The sequence below is a fragment of the Diadema antillarum genome, unplaced genomic scaffold (genome assembly GCF_040938485.1).
Source record: "Diadema antillarum isolate AM-2024a unplaced genomic scaffold, OU_Dant_1.0 seq00000693_RagTag, whole genome shotgun sequence".
NCBI classification, from domain to species: domain Eukaryota; kingdom Metazoa; phylum Echinodermata; class Echinoidea; order Diadematoida; family Diadematidae; genus Diadema; species Diadema antillarum.
In genome coordinates, this window is record NW_027271598.1 from 2,180,610 (window position 1) to 2,202,021 (window position 21,412).

The window sequence follows — 21,412 nt, forward strand, 5'->3', positions numbered from 1 at the left end:
GAATCTTCAACATCAATTTAACATTCCATGCTATCCTCACCCTCTCCTTCCTTTCTCCCTCTCTCTCTGATCGTCTTTGATATATCATCCTTTCTCTTTCCATTATGACCATTCTATTTCTCCCCCAGGTCTCTTTTTCTTCTCACTGTATGATATCATGTCCGTCAATATAAAATTTTCTGATGTGAATTATTACTTTGACAATTAATACACCATTTTGAGTCTCTATCAGGTGCAACTTTCAGCCATTCTTCACAAATTACTCCTTTTAATAAATAATTCAATAAATAGCAGGAGTCTAGATGGATGGACTGCCATCTCGAGCACATTTTCACATTTTTTAACACTTTTTGATTTTTTTCCTCTTTTTTTTATAAAGAAAAGGTACCAACGTTACAAAGCATAATCCCCAAATGTCAAAATAAGATATTTAATAATTTACATTATTCGTACAAAAGTAATGTCACTACTCTATTTCGTTATAGTATGACGATTTAAAGCGCATAGCAATTAGTTAGCCATGGGGGAAAATATTTCGGTACCTCATCTTACAACTTCCGAACGGAAATCGGTAAATATTCGCCTAATCGGTGGAAATCTCTCCTTTTTATTTTCCCACCTGTCCAATGGGTAGGAGCGCGCGCCATGACAAAGCTGCCAGAGCGGTTTTTAGCTAATTGGCACCTATGGGGGATTGTACTAAAGCAACCGGTTTACCCTTGCTCGAGAGGATCATTCAGCACGCGTAAAGCTGTGACCGCTAAGTGTGGGTGTGCGGAACTTTGAGAAAACAACTGCGGAGAATTCTCACATTCTCGCCATGCGCGGAAATAGTAAAGGAAGGGGATGGAGTGGAGTGGACAGGATTGACGCTGAAACAAAATGCAACAGGATTATTCAACAGACTAGGTAGTACGATTCTAATATGTTCTATACCCTGCGGCAGAAGACTTGAAAATAAAAATTCCATGTTTTATCTGTCACAACAGCGACGAACATATAACCATAATGATTATATTCTATAACTAGTTCTGGCTGATTTCACACAATCATTACTTCATCTAAATAAACACCACAGCTCGAAATGTATTTCTCTCTTTCTCTCTTTCTGTATAAACACATGCACACACACGCACTTATATATATATATATATATATATAGATATATATATATATATATATAATGAATACATAATCTAATTTCCATCAACTTTATACATCCAGCAGATACATGTTTGTATCACATTACAACCATTATTCATCGAAAGACATCAACATTTCGTACAAGATGAGAAAATAGCATCTGTTATTAAAAGAAAAAAATCACTGAGATATGCGTGATTATGAATAGTTGAATCATAATAAATATCGTAGGATTATGGGTGAACACTTTTTATTGCTGTACATTTTTTTTTTCATTTCATACATCGACATCGAAAACTGCTAGCAATATCATCTCACCCAACTGTACAGTATAGATCACTAAGATGGTCAATCGATGACAAATCTCGCCAAAAAAAAAAATCTACATTTCTATAAGTTCTCTTACTCATGCTATTATAAAACTAGTCCATTTCCCCATGGACAATGACACTTCATAGTCCACTTTACAAACGCGCATTCATGAATGCGTATAGCGACATTTTGACGGGGACACTCAAAAACAGCCGCAATAATACACCTGTAACGAACACCGCGAAGTTACGCGGCGTTACCGATGTCGCCACAAATTAAACGCGAATTCCAGAAAGCCATCGCGAATGACTCATGCTGGTGATACCTCCAGAGTTCTCAAAGAAGACATGACGCTTTTTCAACTGACCAGTGGCAATAAAAATAAGACCAAAAGACCCCGGAAAAAAAGAGGGGAATATTTACGTGTGGTAAAGCTAAAAGGTGTACCGCCTGGTGATCGAAGAGAGGAGGAAATCGAGAAAGAGGGAAACCCCAGACATATTGCATTATGGATGCCACTCACAGCTAGTCAATGGACGGCTCGAAGTAGCTTCTTCAAGTTAAAGAGACAATCCGTGTCTGAAGCATCAAAAGCATTCAGTATCGAAACTATCTCCGTGAGACCAACTCCTTCTGTAGACTTAACCGCCGCCAAGTGCGCTGGTAGTGCATATACCAGTCTTTATACATCAACATTCACATTGTCATTGGTTGGTGTGAGAACAAGACTTTAAGCATGATTGCACTCTAGTTATGAATACTGAGAAGATGACATCAGCGGCTCGTGTGAACATCGATAAATAGCCAGCACAAAACTTACTTTTAGGACATGTCATTCACATGGCGAGTACATCTTTCATCTGGCCGCCACAACATAACTGCTGAACGATCCACTCAAACCATACAATAAATTATTTTGAATCGGTCTGCCCACAGATGAGTAAGAGCACTGATGTAATTGCCGAATGTATCACCTGGAGAAAGTACAACACACACGAATCTTGAATGAACTGAAGTCTCATTAAACAACGTCTGATGCTAGTCAATATCAATCTATAAAGTAATCAAAACACACAACTGGCGCCAAAACTGGCACTTGACTTTCTCATGGCGCATCATCTTCTAAAGATGATCAAACCTGCTACGTAACATTTGTCGAGTTTCATTAGATTTAGCCTAATAGTACTCGGTTTTCTCTTTTTCGCTTTTTTATCATAGAAAATACGTGTATTTTGAAACTTGTAGCTTCTGTAATGGATATGAAATTCAAATATTGCTGTCATGGTATCACGAAGTTCAATGTAAAGGTGTATTATGTACCATTATCATCTGACCTTGAAGTAAATGATCTCAGTATAGAGGGCGAGCCTCCACAACGACAAGTATAGTGTTTTCGTACGGTATAATGGCACATAGACGAATATAACCAGTCACATTCCACTTGTCGAAAAAGGGTGGTGTTTGGACAATATTTTCAACTGCCCTGCAATCATGCAATCACAGCTTTAAGCATATCAACGGTGACGCGGGGAGATCCCGCCGCATCCCAGCCGCATATGCAGACGATGCTCAGGTGGCATTCCCTGGCGGCGCCACTATCTGGCGCCAAACCTCACTTCTGGGTCGGTTCAACGTCCGCCGATGAGGTGTGAGTGAGTGGTGGAGCCGGAGAGCATCTCTCCTGAACAAACGACCCTGGAAGAGCAGAATCTGCTCTTCCAGCGGCTTCTTCTGGCATCCCCCCCCCCCTTTTCAACCCCTTCCACTAGCCGACTGGCACAATGTGCGGAGTTTGGAATGAAATCATTATATAAGAGGCAAAAAAGCTTGTATTGATCATCGCTTGGAGGATGTTTTCACGTTGTCAAATTTCTGTCATCCCCCTTTTCACTCCCCTCCACTGTCTGGTTCTGTCTTTTTTGTGAGCTGTTTTTACCTACCATTTCGGGTTGATGTTTACGTAGTGAATAAACCAGGATTCCCGTGCCCCCCCCCCCCCCCCTTTCTCTCTTTACATCAACAGAGCTGACATGATTATCTGGTGATATGGTGTACATTTCAGTTCAGGAAGCGAATAACCATCCATTTTTTTTTTTTGTGCAGTATTTTGCTTAGAAGATAAGTCAGCATCTCTGCTAAAGGAGCGAATTGTATACTCGAGTACTTTTTAACCCCAGCTGCTAACTTATACACACGCACGCACACACACACACACACACACACACACACAGACACACACACACACACACACCATTTCAGAGATAGCAAACGCACGGACAAATGCCTGACAACGCACACAAAAACACACTAAAAACACGCACATCCCCTCTCCCGGGCTCTCTTCCTCCTCCTCCTCCTCCTCCTCCTCCTCCTCCTCCTCCTTCAGACCCAGTCTTTGTACAATTTGATAAAACAAATTGATGCCTTCTCTTCTCATTCTCTCTCCCCTCACCCCTCCCCCCCCCCCCCCTCTCTATCTCTTCGTGACCCACTCTCAATCTACCATCCTCCAAAACCATTCACCACTTCATAATTAACAGCTTTCAACTCACTAATGATATTCTATATTTTATCCTTCGATCTCCTTATCCTCATCAAAATCATTACTCCTTTTGCAACGTCGCCATTTAAACCCTCAACATTCATGTTGATTTCTTAATGTCACCACCGTTATCCCCTCAAAAGAATGATTTCCTTTTGTGTTTTCTTACCTTATCCTCCTCATCGACACCAATCGGCTTAAATCCTTTTTAATTCATCGTGTCACCGTCTTTTCCATCGCCGTCAACAATGTCCTTCTGGAATCCCTTTGCATTCGTCACCATCTTCGTCATTAACATCTTTGTCGCTAGCATCAATTTGACTTTTATACATAAATGCTTTTATTAAGGTGGCAGCTGTTCATAAACCTCTGTTTTCCTGGCTGTCTCCATATTCTATTACATTTATTTTTTGTTGTCAATTTGAATTTATGTATTTTTACTTATGTTTGAATATTTTTCTTATCTGATTGAATAAGATAAATACTAATTGAATTGAACTTCTATTACACCTTCGTTACCTTTATTATCATTATCATCAACGCCACTGAGATTATATCATGCTCGTCTTCACACTTGATGTCACTTTCAAGCTCGTCATCATTCATTTCTTCACTCTTTCTCCATCACTTCTTTTTAAATTGTTGCACTCTTTTTTTTTTCTTCATCGCCGACATCACCCCTTCTTTCATTCTCAATCTCATCGTCACCCGTCCCACCGTACTGAGGTGTTCTTGTCGTTAAGCACCCATACACCAGCATACAAAGTGAAATGAATGTGGCAATCTGTTCGCTGAAGACTCCATGAACCAATCAATCCATCACGCCCCAATTGCCACCGCCCCTTGAGTAGTCTTCAGATTCAGACAAGTATTGCATAGTTAAAGGCGGATGATCTCTGTTGGAAGAGGAAGTCCTGTGGTACGCTGCATTGTACTCCTAAACAGGCGGTCCAGGACTCGATTTCTGCCCAAGGCGTAATGCGTTTTAACTGTAATGTCCCTCCTGATCGAGGGATAAAACTGAATGCTGAATGCCTAGTAATTATGAGATGAGGGAAATGGTCATGGCTTTGTAGTGGAAAAGTTTTTACATCCAAGATGTTCCCAAGGAAAACAGACCATATTGACACTGTTCTGCTGTTGTTTATCATCATCGTTGTTATTACAGTAAACACTAATATCATCGTTATTGTAATTAAATCGAGTTTAATCATTACAATCGTAAGTTAGGATTGTAATTATTAGTTTATAATTATTTTTTTTTTCGTGATATTGATGCAACTTTTGTTAGCTCCACTACATCATCATCACCCACCGTTTCATCATTCACAGTCATGAACATAGTTAAATTTGTTGCTGGTTTATGGTACCTTATAGTTCAAAGAGACAGACAGTTCATAACAATAACGTATTCCGCAAATTCAATGAACTATCTATAAATGCTTTGCTTGCCTTAGAGAGGTTGACACACTACTTACAACTGTAACAATATTTTCCTAGTATAAGTAATTTAAACTTATATTTTGCCTTTGACAAAATCATTCCAATCTGTTAACCATTGTTTCGTTCGGGGTTCAAATTATTTCAATCAGTTATCTCACTAAAAACACCAACAACAAAGAATTCAGCAAATCATTCTGGTTGACACTTACATTACATGCTCCCGACCACAGGAACGTAGACTACGGGTATGCTGTCGGTGATGTTGCGAGCTTTATTGCGAAGCTGAAGAAAGTTGACGAGTAACGTTTGAGTTTGAGTTGGAAATCGCAGTTTTATTGGAGTGGAGTGGAAATATTTAACGTCCTCAGGCTTAACATCGCAACGCCAGGAAGAGAGGAGAGTGCCGTCTAGAATTTCATTGACTCGAAAACGTACGATGGGAATCGAAGAGTGAAAGCACCTTTCTACGAGGGCCCTACAAAATCCATGCTTTCTCTCTCCCCTATAGTCCCCTATGTTTTACACACAAACACACACACTTGAACTAACACACACACGCACCTCCTCCCCCCGGAACAGGTAGGATTTTGGATGTACGGGACAGAGTGCTGGAAAAACGGAAAATGTTATAACAATCATTAAAATAATATAAATAATAATAATAATATTGTCTCATTTACGCAGGGGAACCTCTCCAGTGTCAGCACTGTTCTTTCAGATGGTCCTGCCAACAACATTATTACCCCAGCGTTGCTAGGTACATATTGGACATCATCATGATAATGGGTTGTGGGTAAAAAAATATCTTGTACAAGTATACTACGTAAGCACTCGGCAGGACTCAAACTTCGGACCTCCGTTGCAAAGTCAAGAATCCTATACACTACACCACAGTGCCTCCGAATGTGAAGATAAGAAACAAGGGGAAAGCGAAATCATTGTACCACAAAGAGAACATAAAAAAAAACAACAAACAACGCATGCGATGAGGTTCCCGGAGGCGGGTCTATCCGTTTCCCTAGCGACAGGAGACATGCAGGAATCCCGCCTCATCAGCCAGATTGACACGCTTGGATTAAGGAGGGGCAATGGCGCGACAAGAGGGTAACCCGTCTAACCAACTCAGCCTGAAATGCTTCAGCGTATCCTGTCTAGTTGGTGAAGGCTTCAAAGGTACCACAAGTCACAAAATATGACATTTAACACATAATTATCCAAATTGTTTAAGCTCTCGTATCTTTCTATTTTTTTTTTTGACAGCTTGTTCCTCACGATTTAAATGAAGCAGCCAGACTTACGTGTCACTGCGTGTCCATCGCGACTCAAGCTTATACATAGTGGGGCAATGGTACTTGCAAGGTTATTTGGAGGATATTAGTGCTTAAACTGAAGATGCTCCATTGCATGTATTTTCCGATACATTGTACTTTGAAGACAGATGTTAATTTGCCGCAACGCAACTAGAATTAAGAAGTATATGTGGAATTATCTTTTCATCATAATCATACATCAAACATGTCAAAGTATTTAAAGACTACACTACTGGAACGGCATGTAATATAAAAACCAACAAGCCGAAAACGCACAATAGAATTTGATATAGAAATAAAACCCCGAAAACTTTTCATTTCAAGAATACACAATTAATCAGAAGTAACTGTATATGCAACTGAGAATCATTCATCCTCCCTGCGACCGTCTTTGAGAACTTCTGAAGCTATCCAGCCCCAATCCTTTCTACAGGTTTCTGCCCTGGGCGCGCAGGTTGTGCTTGTGATTCTTCCTGTCTGCCGATGGGATATCACGCGTGTTTACCTCTCGCGCGACTGCCTTGATTCATTCTTGTCATCGCCCGGTTCATTTACAGCCACCATAGCCTGTCGTTGTTTAGACGGGGATCAGTAGAGAAGACAGGGGCATTTGGGTCGAGGCAAATGAAAGCCTAATACGAGGCTTTGGCTGTTGACGAAAACGACTTGTGTGGAAAAATAGTCCATGTCCAAAATTTTCGTACACTTAAATATTGAGTGCAAGCTACAAGCTGTCTCTTGGGCGAAGCACTTTGATAGTTGGTTCAAATCGCTTTTAAAAACAAATAAGCGTCATTTCTTCAATGTCTTCCGCATTATTAAGAAAGGGTTCATTATAAAAAGGACAGTAAGGCAAACAATAGTGTCCAGTTTGGGTGGATGAGTAGTCTTTCTCCATGCGCAATGATGTGCACACACACTAGGTTTATTGTCCCTGAGGTTATAATAAAGCATAGGCAATGTATTGCTTTCTCATTAAGCACTTTACTATAGTGAATACACGTCTATCTGTCATGTCTTCTTGTTATGTCGTTGAGACAGAAAAAAAAAAAATAATGCCTCCGGCACCCTTCGGGCGGAGGCATAAAAACACATACATATTATGTAAGAGTCTTGCCTCTTTATGATTAGTCTTGACAGCTCTGTAGTTCAGGACATAAAGAATCAGACAGTTTTGCTATCTTTTGATTTGCCATATATTAATTATTTGCTTATACACTTACTGGTCATTTCACCCTTCCTCTTTGAAGAAGACAAAAACATATCGACATGCGTTACTTCACATACATGCACACGCGCACACGCACACGCACATACACTCACACACATATATATATACACACACACACACGCACGTGCCACACACATACACACACATACAAACACACGTACCACACTGATATAGACAGTCTAAAGAGGGCAAAAGACAGTACTCGAACACTGCAATTGTTGCCGTGTAGTCTCCTTATCTTGGTTGGATGTGAACATTATTTCACAAACCATTCTGAAGCTCGGGAAATTTATAACTTTACTGTGGCACACATGATGCACTGGGTCGCATAATGTAGTATGTAGTACATATTATTGTACATTAATTCTACACGACACAATGTTGAGTATCCTGACAACAGCATTGAAAAACTGTTGCTATCTTAAGTAGATGACGAATGAGCGAAGAAATTACTAGCGTCTTGTATCTGCCCTAAGATTCTTTCTTCTACAGAATCTTCGTCCAACACAAACAAACACACGTTTTACGCGTTTACGCGTCCTTCGCAGCCGACATTGAGCAATGTAAATGTAATCCCCATAGGAACGCAGTTGGTATCGCGCGGCTTGCTTTATGTTCCCTGTGCATGACATATAGCTCACAGGTGAAGGAGCGAAATGTGCTGCACGGCGGAGCGGAGAATTGATGACCGCAAAGAATTGCCGCTGATCACAACCTGTCTACCGCCGGAACTTCCCCGCTTGTGATGGATGAAAGCAGGGATGTTTTCCTGCCGAATTTGGACACATTCCCAGCGTAATTTTTCAGGCGTCGAAAGAGATTTTTTTTTTCTACATCAAATCCATAGCATAAAGTGAAATAAATGTCGTGCATGTACAATTCCTTGACTGGTTTCAACCAATTCATCGTATACAATTTCTTTACTTGTTACTGCTCAATTCTTAAACCCTCTGTTGCTGGGGACTTCTCCATTATAGTCCAACGATTTTAGCACGTTTATGTTACGTACTTCATCATAAGTCATGATGTTTAATTAATCTGTTTCATTTTGTACTTTCTATACACAAATCCTGAAACATTTTGATTAAAACTGATCGTTTCACAGCCACCGTACACTATCCACTGATTGGACTAGAAAAATGTAATGCTACGTAGACATCTTATTCTATGTATCCAAAATGAAATGAAAGGATTAATGTTTCATATGATTTTGTGTAAAACAACAAAAACAAACAAACGAACATGCTCTGCATTACGGTCAGTATCAAATAGTAGCTTGCACATTTTTTTTTTCATGTTTCTGTTTTTTAGTAATTTCTTCACTCTTGTTGTTATATCAATCTTGCGTTTGAACTTAAAAAACAACAACAAATAATATGTATGCTCCTAATCTTCAAATGCCGCCTACCTGAAGTGAGTAATGGATGTCAAGCCTATCATGTTTTATTGATACAAAAGTTTGCAAGAGAAAGTCCGGATGTGAAGGGTCAATTAAATGGACTATGATGTTGTCTGTTCACGTGATACTTTAGGCATAACATTCACAGCATTAATTTGATTTCATTTCATTTTTATGCCGTACAAGTAGAAGAAGAAGGGAAAAAAGTTGAGAGCAACTATTCGTCTTCTTGTAGGACCATGTAATGGTAATAAGATATCCGTCTCTGAAGTATTGTTTTTTAATTTACCACCGGATTTCTTGCTGAATCTTCGATTTTGTGCATCTTTTTTCAACAATCTGATAATTCTGTGCACGTGACAAACTCCAGGGCAACATACCGCGCTCGGATCATGTGACTGCAACCGGAGAGGAAATAAAGGCGGTGGTCGAAATGCGATCACAAGAAACGCAACCTAATGTCTCAAAGAATCGATTCATATCGAGCCACAAGATAGTCCTTCTTGTTTTCACGCCGCTCTTTGAGATAGATAGAGAGAGAGGCACGTGTGTGTGTGTGTGTGTGTGTATGTGAGTGTGTGAGTGAGAGAAAGATAGATGGAATTCACGCTGAAAAAAAACCCGAACGAAGTAACAAGTGTTTCGGGAACGGATCTTGACGCACTTAGAAAGATGTCGGCACAAAAAGAAGACTCTTGAATACTTATCCTTCTAATGCTAATGACATGTGAAGGCAATTACTCTTACATGGAACGTAAACATTGGTCAAACATTGTGCTTCTTTCTTTTCCGCTTTCGCGCCTTTGAAAACATGAAACAGAAATTGCAATAAAATACCGCTACAAGCCAAATAACAAGTCGGAATCGGAGGTAACCTCACCCGAGATATTGACTCAAATTAATCCTTCCCTGTTTATTGCCAATTTGCGGAATGGCTGATACTTAACGCCGTTCGCATAATTGCCTGCAGGCTGGATTGGGTAACGTGAGAGAGGTACGGGAGGACAGGATGGGAGGGGAAAAAAAAGAGGGAAGGAAAAATGAATACGAGAGTGAAGAATCGTCGTGTAAATTTGCGAAAACGATCTCCAACAAGTTATCGGTGAGTAGAGGGTAACGCGATAGCATTTCTGGCGGAGACGAAAAACCGAAAAATTGATTCGGTTCTCAGATCTCATGGGTTTAATGTTTTGAGGAAAACTGAGCAAGAAAACATGCAGAAAATGTGCAGAGTATATGCTACAAGCTAGTGCCTACAAGCCTTCTTTGTTTGAACAAACACACCCTTTTTTTCTTGCTAATGAGGGACATTACAGGAGTTAGGTACTCAAATATAGCTGCCTTTGTCAGATTATAACTTCTACGGCGTATACAAGCGTCCACTGTCATAAAGGCGGAACAGAGTGAACTTAGCCCTTTCTGTTTTTTTTTTCTCCATCGAAAGCTGTATTACAAACAGGATTAGTAGTTGTAACTCATTATGCTCTGTAAAATACTTTTTTGTCATTTCGTATCTTATCCTGTATATCATTGTTTACTATTCATCGTTAGCGTTTAATCTTTAATTGAGCTCTTGATTGTTCACAAGAAGTTTTTCATTTCGGCTGCAGAACCTTCTACAGCCTCTTAATTGCGTAGGATCTATTGCTAATCCTTAAATTGGCAACATATTTCAGAGTATTAAATTACCTGTTGCCTCTGTGAGATCGACAAATTGTTATAGATTTCTTTCTAATTTTATTCAGAGTTTATTAAAGTATTCGACTAGTTCTGTTTAATATTCCTCTACTCTAAGATATGCAGTGAAACTAAGAGCTGCCAAAGTAACGACTATGGATGATAATTGCTGCAGGGAAATTCCTCATGGATTGCTTGGTAAAAAAAATCATGTTAAGAACGGAATGTAGAACTATGATTGCAGTGGATGGATCCAGATGAACTTTGCAAAATTGCACGAAAATCTAACTGCGGTGAGATCACACAGAGTACAAAGTTGCACTCAATTGCCATCTACACGGCAAATGATGATACAGTCATGGGATAAGACAGCTTAAATTCAGTGTTAAAAGGATCATATTTGAAAACATGCTCCCTTACTCTATGACTATGATGATTCTGCAATGATCTATCTATCTATCATTACCAACATTCAAAATTAACATCCCAATTTGATATACATATGTCATTTCTTCTTTGAAATGTTTTCCTTTCGAGCTAACACTTAAAATGATAAACCAACTTGAAGGGAGGCTGGGATTTATTCCACACCGTATACGCAACTAATGACAATACTTCGCAGAATTTCCTAGAATATGAATTTTGCCAGTTGTTGAAGTTCACATAAAACAAGAGCGTGCATGTTTGCATTGTGATGTAAACATTAGTTAGCCTATATAGCACTGATTTCAAAGGAATATTTTTGCTGATTGATGATATTGATGTTCAGGGCCGGCGAGGAACATTATAGTTCGGTCTAATTCCAGTCTATTACACGAACTGCAATCGTCCCAACTTCGAGTGAGGGGAAATATTGTAGTGTCCATAGAATTCGTATCAATTGACATAATTAATCATATCATATTCAATTACCCATGACGTCACTTCTGCGATATTGAAAATTTTGACTGTCAGTCGTTGCTTGTGTCCTAAATAAAAATACATCTGCTCTGCCGTATCGAATAGATTCATTCATCTGTACCTGCGTACATCTCGTCTAAACCGACAACTAGCTCAGATGTGCACTAAGCATCTATGACATTATTTCAAAGTCGTCTTCTTAACTTTCAACGTCCAGTCAGCCTATGTTGCTATAAATCAGTTCACAACAATAGTTCAGTTCAAGAAAAGGGATAAAAACCCGATATCCCTTTGAAAAACCCATTCGCGTGATAAAAATAATAACAAACAAACAAATTTTACGGGTGAATGTATCACGCCTGCAAAATTAGTAAGTAAATGATCGAAATTCAAATGTTACTCTTGCATTACGATATCATGACGAGCTATATAAAACTTCACTCAGACGCTTACCTGTGATGTAGAAGACAAACTGCAGAGAAAGCTGAAAATCTGTACCATTTTGTTTCGCCTAAAACTCAATGCGTTTTGGGCCAAAAGAACGTTGTGAACTCTTTAAACTTCTTTGTTTTTTTCCCCTGCATTTGTTGGGGATATTTCATTTTCAAGAAGTTGACAATTTTATCGTGTGTGTTTCATGTCAGTTCAGACCACCATCAATCCTGGATTCCAAGCACATTGTGATATTTTTTTTTAACCGTCATTTTTTTCTCAATATTTCAACAAAAAGAGGAGTGTATTTTCATTCCATTCAAATCTCTTGTGGGCGCTATAATAGCTGAAATAATACGGGACAGCGACATTACGCTGAGATAAGCAGCCCAATTTCTCAACTTTCACGGGCGCGGAAGTATTAACCTGAAATCAAACGTCTGTCCCATTATATTCGCAAATTGTATAATAAAGCAGCTGAAATGATACCCGCACCGTTTCTCGCGGGTGGGACTGGGTGGGAGGTGAGCTCGAATGGAATCCGTCGCGTTGGTTTGAGATAATGGACGTTGATGGATAGGTATCGTACACGCCGAGAAGGGATCACCTGCAGCTATATGGTTTCGTCCCAATAATGGCAGCGAATCACGCGAAAGAGTTTTTAAAATACCACTACCGCGCGTGGGGTTCACTTGCTCAGAAATGCTAATTCGAAGGAATCTTTACCGCTTTCTTGATTAGATTACACTGTCCATTTTCAAGTCACCTAAAACCACTTTTACGAATAAACGTTTACCAATAATATGTAGACATATTGTAACGCTGTGAGAACAGGTTTCATAATCATATTGAATCGGTGAAGTAAATTTTGAGTCATTTACGAAAAAGAAAGACAAGGTGGAACATGTGGAAAGTAGTTTTTCAGCCTGGCTATATAGAGAGGTTACAAAAACAACAACAACGACGACGACGACGACGACGACGACGACTTCTACTTCTACTACTACACTTGTACTACTGCTACTGCTACTACTACAACGACTACGACTACTACCACCCAAAAGATGTTGACGACTCCACGTCCAGTACTTCAGTATGTTAAGAAGAAAACTGTTGAAAATATAATTATCGTTAAGACAGTTGAACTTGAAAAATGAATACAAGGACACATTTTTATGACATTTAAGCTACTCTTACTTTTAGCTACCAGAGCGTTCATTTAGATTAAAGCCGATAAATGTTTTCGCAATACCGCCTTCACCACACATTTTTTTTTTTCGTTATATGCTTCCATTGCTGTTGTGCTTTAAACTCGTGAACATTGCTGTGGAGGAGCGTCACGCAGATACGTATTGTGCTAAATTGAGCAGTCACCTGTCCTCAACTACTAAACCTATTCAGGTAAAAAGTTCGGGGTTTTTTTTTGCATCGTGTCATATTTCTGCTTTATACAAAACAGGTTGACTCTTGTCAACCTTCGAGGATCTCATACATATCATGTTTCGTGGATTGCGATGGTAATGCATTCATGCAACACATCTCTCTCATCCCCTTCTTTCATCTCTTAAAAAGCATTGCTTTCGAGAAAACTCCAAACTTCTCTCCTTTCACAATGCTCTGTGTGATGAGGAACATTATCCATCTTCTTTTTTAGATCCATGTCACATCAAATATCCATTAGATAACGTTATAGCTGCAGGGATGCTTCTAGAAGTGATCAAGATGGAGGAAGGGAGCGCGGGGGGGGGGGGGTAAAAGGTGGATTCTGTAGATGCCTGGAGTTATATTTCCGTGTGGAGCGAAGAAATGTGGACAGATGCGGCAGCAACGTGGCTGATCATCCCCAATAATGCATCTCCGTTGCCCTGGGATACGCTCGCGCGACCCTTTCTCGCGATGCTCCAGCTTGATGCTATATCTGGTCCCCGGACAGGTGATGCCGCCATCATAATGGATGAAGACGAGAATGGAAAGTGAGATATAAAGAGACAGAGATATAGAGGGAGAGAAAGATACAGAAGGAATAGGAGATCTGGAGAGGGAGAGATATGAAGTAAAAAGCCAAAGAGAAGAGGGAGAGTGAAAGATAGGAAGAGAGGTGGTTGAAACGAGAGAGACAGAGCATGGTAGAGGGGAAAGGGAGAGGGAAAAGGAGATTACGAGTCGAGGGTGATTGATGGATGGATGGAAAATGAAATTTTTAAAAGGGAAAAAAGTCATGTTTCGCATGATAATGACGAGCAATGCTTAATGCATGTCGGCATTGGCACTTCACTGTTCACCTCAGTCCTTGTCATGCATAATGCAATGTGCTGTATGGGGGGGGGGGGGCATGCCAACTCTACGGAAGTTGGCTCGTAAGTGGTGAGCACCCCGCTTTGTTGGCGCTAATGAGAGAACTGACTCCATATACAAACGTTTCTCACCTGTCGAATACAGTATTTTCGCATTTCTCTGCTTTTAACCTTGATAACACGTCTCCACAATATTTTTCAACATCTATTTTTCATTGTGATCTTGATTCTTTCGCTTGTCATCATACGTGCATAATGTAACAGGAAACAATATGAAATGAAATGAAATGAAAAGTTAAAAGCCTCAAAATCAAAGAAATATGATTTCATATGGTCCTTTTCACTGTATTCTACATTTTATCATAATTTTCCTACGTATGATTCCCATTTCTTGTTTCATATGCCATCCCCACAGCTAAACTTATGGACATGATAAATTCCTACATCCCCCATTAATATAGGCCTACCCCCTGCTAATAATATCATGATAAGCAGTCTTTGCACATACACAGCGCATATCCAATAATACTGATAATGATCAATGCGCTTTCCATGGTAAAATCGTCTCAACGACGAGGTCAAAAAGAGTGTAGGAACTTTTTGATATTCTTTTTGAGATTCTTTTCGAAGATTGACACTGAGACTGATGAGTGCAATTCATTTATTTGACAATGTATTCCAAGCTGATGGTCCACTAAATAAGAAGCTATATGCTCAACAGCCTTAGGTTTTAAAGGTGGTATCTGAAGCAGCGTAATATCCATGATGGCAGAGCGCAATGTGAAGTGATCTGCTATCTGTCCTATATACCAATCCTTCAGGCTAGACTAAAGTCTTATTGCTAATTAACTTATGCTCTCTTTGACTCTCTCTCTCTCTCTCTCTTTCTCTATATGTATCGTTTCCTGTGAATTCATATAAAAAATGTTTTTGAGCGTATACATTGTGGGTATGTCATTGTATGTCTCTGCGTACAAGTGGAAAATTTCCGCGGGGGGGGGGGGCATAACAATATTCCGATGCAGGAAGAGACGACTTCGTCATTTCCTTTATTGTTTGTTTGTTTGTTTGTTTGTTTGTTTGTTTTTCTCTCTCTCACAGACGTCAAAGAATTCCCGGGGTAAAACGTCCAATGACCGTCGTCATTTGCGTTATACTTAAAGAAGAAGAAAAAATGAGGAGGAGGAGGGGGAGAAGGAGAAGAAGAAGAAGAAGAAGAAGAAGAAGAAGAAGAAGAAGAAGGACGCAGAAGAAGCAAATGAAGAGAAATGAAAAACAAGAAAGATACACTTAATTGCCGCGGTTGGCGGGAAACGGTGTAGGGACCGCAGGCTCCGAAGCAACCCAAATAAACTCCTCTCTTACGTTCTTATATATCAAGTCGGTTGAAGTCCATTAAATAGCCTTTTTTTGACACATGACATATCAACAATGACTTAAACCCCATTTGCCGAGGGAGACGGTGTACAAAAGCACACCATATCATTACCTACAGTATACTAAAAGGCTTCAAACTCATCTATTCTACCCATTTGTAATCACGTTTTTAAACCATTCATTGCGTGAAACGGTACATGATAAACTTAGTATAAACAGGAGAAATGGAGAGAAAAAATAAGTATGAGTATACACCCCGCCACTTATCCTGATTCTCACGAAATTTCATAATTCAACTTAAGCCATTAAACCACCACAAACGCAAGATAAAGCGGATATACATTTTCGCGAGATTTTTCTGTCCTCCAAAGAGAAATTTATTACGTCTTTTACAGTTTTACCCCACAAAAAAACTAAACAAATAAATTCAACGAAAATAAGAAAATATGAGGACATTCGACCTTTCGCCATTTTTTCCCCGTCTGCATCATACATCGGATTTGCGGACAGGGCCGGTACATCATCCGTCAGCGACACTCTCCGAAACCAGCGCCACTACGCCTGCGGGAACCGCCTGGTCACTGACCGCAGAAATGTCGCCATAATAATGGCCAGTCATGACGGTAATAATCTGGCCGGCGAGAAATGACAAATGCCGATATAGTCACGATCCGACATCTCTGTCATCTCTTCGCGTCAATTCCAAAAGTCTTTCGCATATTTTTCGGGCTTCCTTCACCTGTTACTATAGGGCGAAATAACAGTTTTTGTCCCCATAGTGCAAACACCAGTCCCTCCATTCTAGAAAGATAACACAAAAATAAAACGTTTCATCAAAATTATGACCAGCTTTGTTTCGCCGTAAATCTTTAACTGTAGTCATATATTTGCCAAGCGAAAACAAAAACACGCAAACACACAATACCAACAAAAAAAAAAAAAAAAGGATGAACAAATGCCTGGCTTTATTGAATAAATACCTATATACTCAGGGGTTATGTCATTTGTACCTGCCGCTATTGCTGACCAATATACAAGACTTCGAAGTAGTATATTACTGGGCTTTTTGAGTTGCAAAATATTAACAATGATTACGGGGAAATGCACGCTGAACAGTTCCTTTTAAGAGCTTTATAAAGAAAAATCCGGAGGGGCAATGTGTGTAGACCTATATGCGTGTGTGTAGGGCCCTATGTGTTCTTCTTGTTTAAGATAAATAGGTTGGTGATGTTTCATCAGAAACTTGAACTTGATAACGTTTCGTGTGCAACAATATAATCACTGTCATTTAAACGAAGACTTTTTTAAGCCCGGTACAAATGTAAAGTTATCTCCCACAAGGGCACTTGCACCATGTCGACACACCCTATAAACGGATTCACCGCGCATGATTACCATTGATGGTACATTAGCAAAGCGTGGAGTACCTGGGTAACAGATATGGCGGCGTACAAGAAATTCTGCGGCGTGTAAAGCCCACATTAAATTTTCTCGAGGCTCGCACGCTTTCATCTGAGCCAACAGGTAGTCGTATAATGGAAACCCATGCAGCCGACACGGTCAATGACCGAGAATGTGCCGGTTGGTTTGGTCGTTTTTCCCATAAAAATTCTAAATCTTGCCAGGTGATATTTCCCTGGAGATTCTAATCATAGTTGAGTTTGAGAGGGAAGAAAGTAACCAGATCTCCATACCGCTCATCCAGGTAAGTCCAAAGCGATCACGAGACTCCCGTTTGTTCATTTGTTTTTGTCTTTGCCTTCTTTTTATTTCTTCTTATCCCTCGGGGCAAAATCCATCGAACATTTGATGAAGAAAGAGATCGAGACAAGATGTTTTATGCAGATTGAATCGGCGAGAAAACCGCCACTCATGCACCGACCTCAGCTTTGAGATGGCAATGACGACTCAATGTACTTCAATATCGGTTCCATATTAGCTGTTGTTCGTTTATTTGTCAGTTCATAACATTTGGTTCTTAACGTGCAGTTTTGTTTTGTTTTTATCGCTAAAGAGTTGATGGACGTCGGGACAGAGCGTTCGAGTACAGTTTTACGGATAAAATAGGCAATTTCGAAATATTTTTTATTTTCTTTCGCTCGTTGTCATCGATGAGTGGCTACAATAATAGTGAGATAATGTGTATGTATATCTATTTCTATATAGTGTGTGGATGTTTAATGGTACAATGAATGTGTGCGTGCGTGTTTGTGTGTATGTGTGTGTGCGTGTGTGCGTGTGTGCGTATCAGTGAATATGTGTCATGAGCATGAGAGACAGGTAAATGGCTGCGCTTAGCTGCAGCTGCAATCATTCGTTAGTTCTCAATAGCAGCACCTTCAGCAGATGCATGTATAACAGAATGACCACCAATCTTATCTTTCTCTATCATAACAAGTCAAGAAATCGATAATTCCTAGCATGAATATGTTCTCAAAACAGACGTTTTAATTCCAGGATATCGTCAGGATTTTTTTTCACTTTCTGCACGTTAACACGATGAATTTCCGTAGTCACTGTTCTCGTACTTCTTGTCTTTTGCCTTTATCGCTGCTCCGTCTTTCAAGATCCAATAATTCCTTCAACGCAGCTGAGATGACCTGGGCGAATTTCATTCAGTAAATGCGAGTGAAATTCTCAAGAGTCTATCTCCCAGATGTTCTTGAAAACTCCAAAGCTAATCTATGTCACTCGTCTCTTGTCGCTTGCTGAAATCTGTACATTTTGAGGGGGCGAAAATGAAAAGAAAAAAAACAAGGAAAAAAGGAGAAAGTCGCGTGCGTAGAGTCAAGTGAAGTCGACATCGCATTGACAAGACAAGGATGTTAAGCTTAAAATCCCAGATGGCTTTGACTCATAAATCTAAGCCATACATCTTTCCTCATCACCGTCTCGAGCGTTGAATTCTCGACGAAACGACGAAACCATGCATCGCCCTCGATTCGCAGTTCGTAATGGATGTTACTTTCGAAAAAAACCTAAATACGGGTATTAAAAAGATAAAGCGTTGCCATATATAATAAAAATTACATTTAACGCGTTCCATAGGTGCTACATAGGCCTATACAGACAACTAGAAGTGAAGAAAAATAAATAAAAACAAACAGACAAACAAGTTAATCCTTCGGGTACCTTTCACCAGGCATCAAATAGGCCTATGATATTGTGGCATATACAGTCCTGTTATAGAGATTACAAATGGAATGATTATTTCAGCTGATTTCCTATTGCAGTGGTCAAGTATCTACAAAATCATACGTTATTGACCAGTAAATTCGCCGGTTTGCAAAAGAACAAATGAATCTTGTTATATGAATTACATTTTTGCAACTCTTTTCTTTTTCCTGCCTATACATCTGCTAGAATTTACAAAGGCAATTCCAAAAGGCCATTATTAAATGCGCATTGTAAAGAAAACACGCCTCTTTTTTACCCGCGATTGAATTCGGGGGCCGTCATTCTCGAAGTTGAATGATTATACTTATCATGTTGTCGGCAGCTTGCTCGTCGGGTTAATCTGTTCAATTCGCGATCGCTTGCGACCCACATTTTCACTTCCACACGTTTTGTACAAGTATCCCATTCTGTTCTTCTCCCCACCAATCACCCATTCAGTACATCAAACATTTTGACTAAGAATATAGAGTGAAATCGAGTAAACGCGACATTTAGAGGAAGAAAGATCCATAAACAAACCCTTCTGGACCATCGGCTGTAGCCGATTTCCATCAAATGGGCTGAGAAAGAGGAGGTGGATAATACATGTAGAGTGAGAGAGAAGTAGACAAATAAAAGAGTTATATAGACGAATATTTCGACAGCGATTTGAAAACGTTCTAACGCGTGGGAGCGACTTGGACAACTACAATGATGGCAATTACCGCCCATTACACAGGCGTTTATTACGAGTCCACTTTGCTTGGCAAGTCGTTGGCTGAGGTCTAGGGAAAATTTGTCCCCCTCACAAAAGAGTGCCTTATCGCAATTATTTTCCCCATTCCCTGTGTCATGTCATATGGGGGACTTAAAATTCTTTGGTGCGCATTGACAATTGGTAATAAGGGTTCGCCCTGTTTGTTGTACAACAAGCTGAGGGGCAGAAACTGCCGAAGTTCGTTTGCTTTGCACCGAGAGAAGGACCACTTTTGAATACGGTCGCACTCTGACCTCGTGTGATGTATCTGCAAAATGATCTTATTCTTTTTTAAACAAGAGTTAGAATAGGGACCACACCGAAGATACGGGCACTAAAACTGGAGCTGCATCACTGTGGCTTCTATTGAACCCCAAACAATATACACCAATCTGCATGCTTCTCGAAAATAGCTTGAAAATATCGCAGTATAATGAGACTCATTTTGAAGTCATCAGGCTGTGAAAAAAAGAACGTAAATTTTCTCTTGACAGACCTTTGTCACATTGAACAACAGGTATGTCTCAAAGGGATCGGTTATAGTTCGTCTTCAACCGTTACACTTCAATGTCCTTTGGACGCTATAGTGGTATTGATGACGCTCGCGCCGGTACGATGTTTGTTTCGTAAAAGAACATGAAACAGAAATGGGATTGTATTTTTGTTGTGTAGGATTGCATTTTTGTTGTGTAGGCCCTAAACTTTTGCTGCCTTAACTCAGGAGGCAGAAGAGAGTTCCATCTCCCCGCATCTTATCAACACCTCTTGTACTTATGCTCGGTGATACATTCTTAACTTAGTTGCGTCATAACGTATTGTTCTGAAAACGCCCATGTGCATGACATAATGCAGGCAGGCTTGCTAGTTCTGTGGAATGAACAAGTTATCCTCATTCAAGCTTGTTTAAGTCAGCATTCAGAATACTACAGTAGCATTGATATCGATCTGGGAGAAAAAAGGGGATGCATAGGAGATCGAAGAAGAATACATTTCAGCTACATGCCATTTCAAAGTTGTATTTTTATGAATGATTGATATTCTATCTGACAGCCCTGGGGATCGATATATACGTGACTGCGCAGTTTCAAAATTCAACGCAGCTTTAAAACAGGAGAGTTTGTCAATCTCATTTTGAGGAGATGATTTTTCTCCCTTTCTGTTCTCTCTCTTTTAAAAATATTATTTTTCCAGAGTTACGAGCCGCTTCACCTGCTGCGAGGTTTTACTGCTCCGCGGAGACGAAATAGTTCACGAACAATTACTACCTACACGTGTAAGTCATTACAACGTATTGAAACTTTTTCAATTCGAACGAACTTTTATGACTTTTCTCTCGACTTTCGGCGCTCGCTTTCCATATCCGGCGCTGACATACAGATGACGGTGTTTACTCGAAGAAGAGGAAAGTTACGATCAACGGAGGATTTGTCTTGGAAATA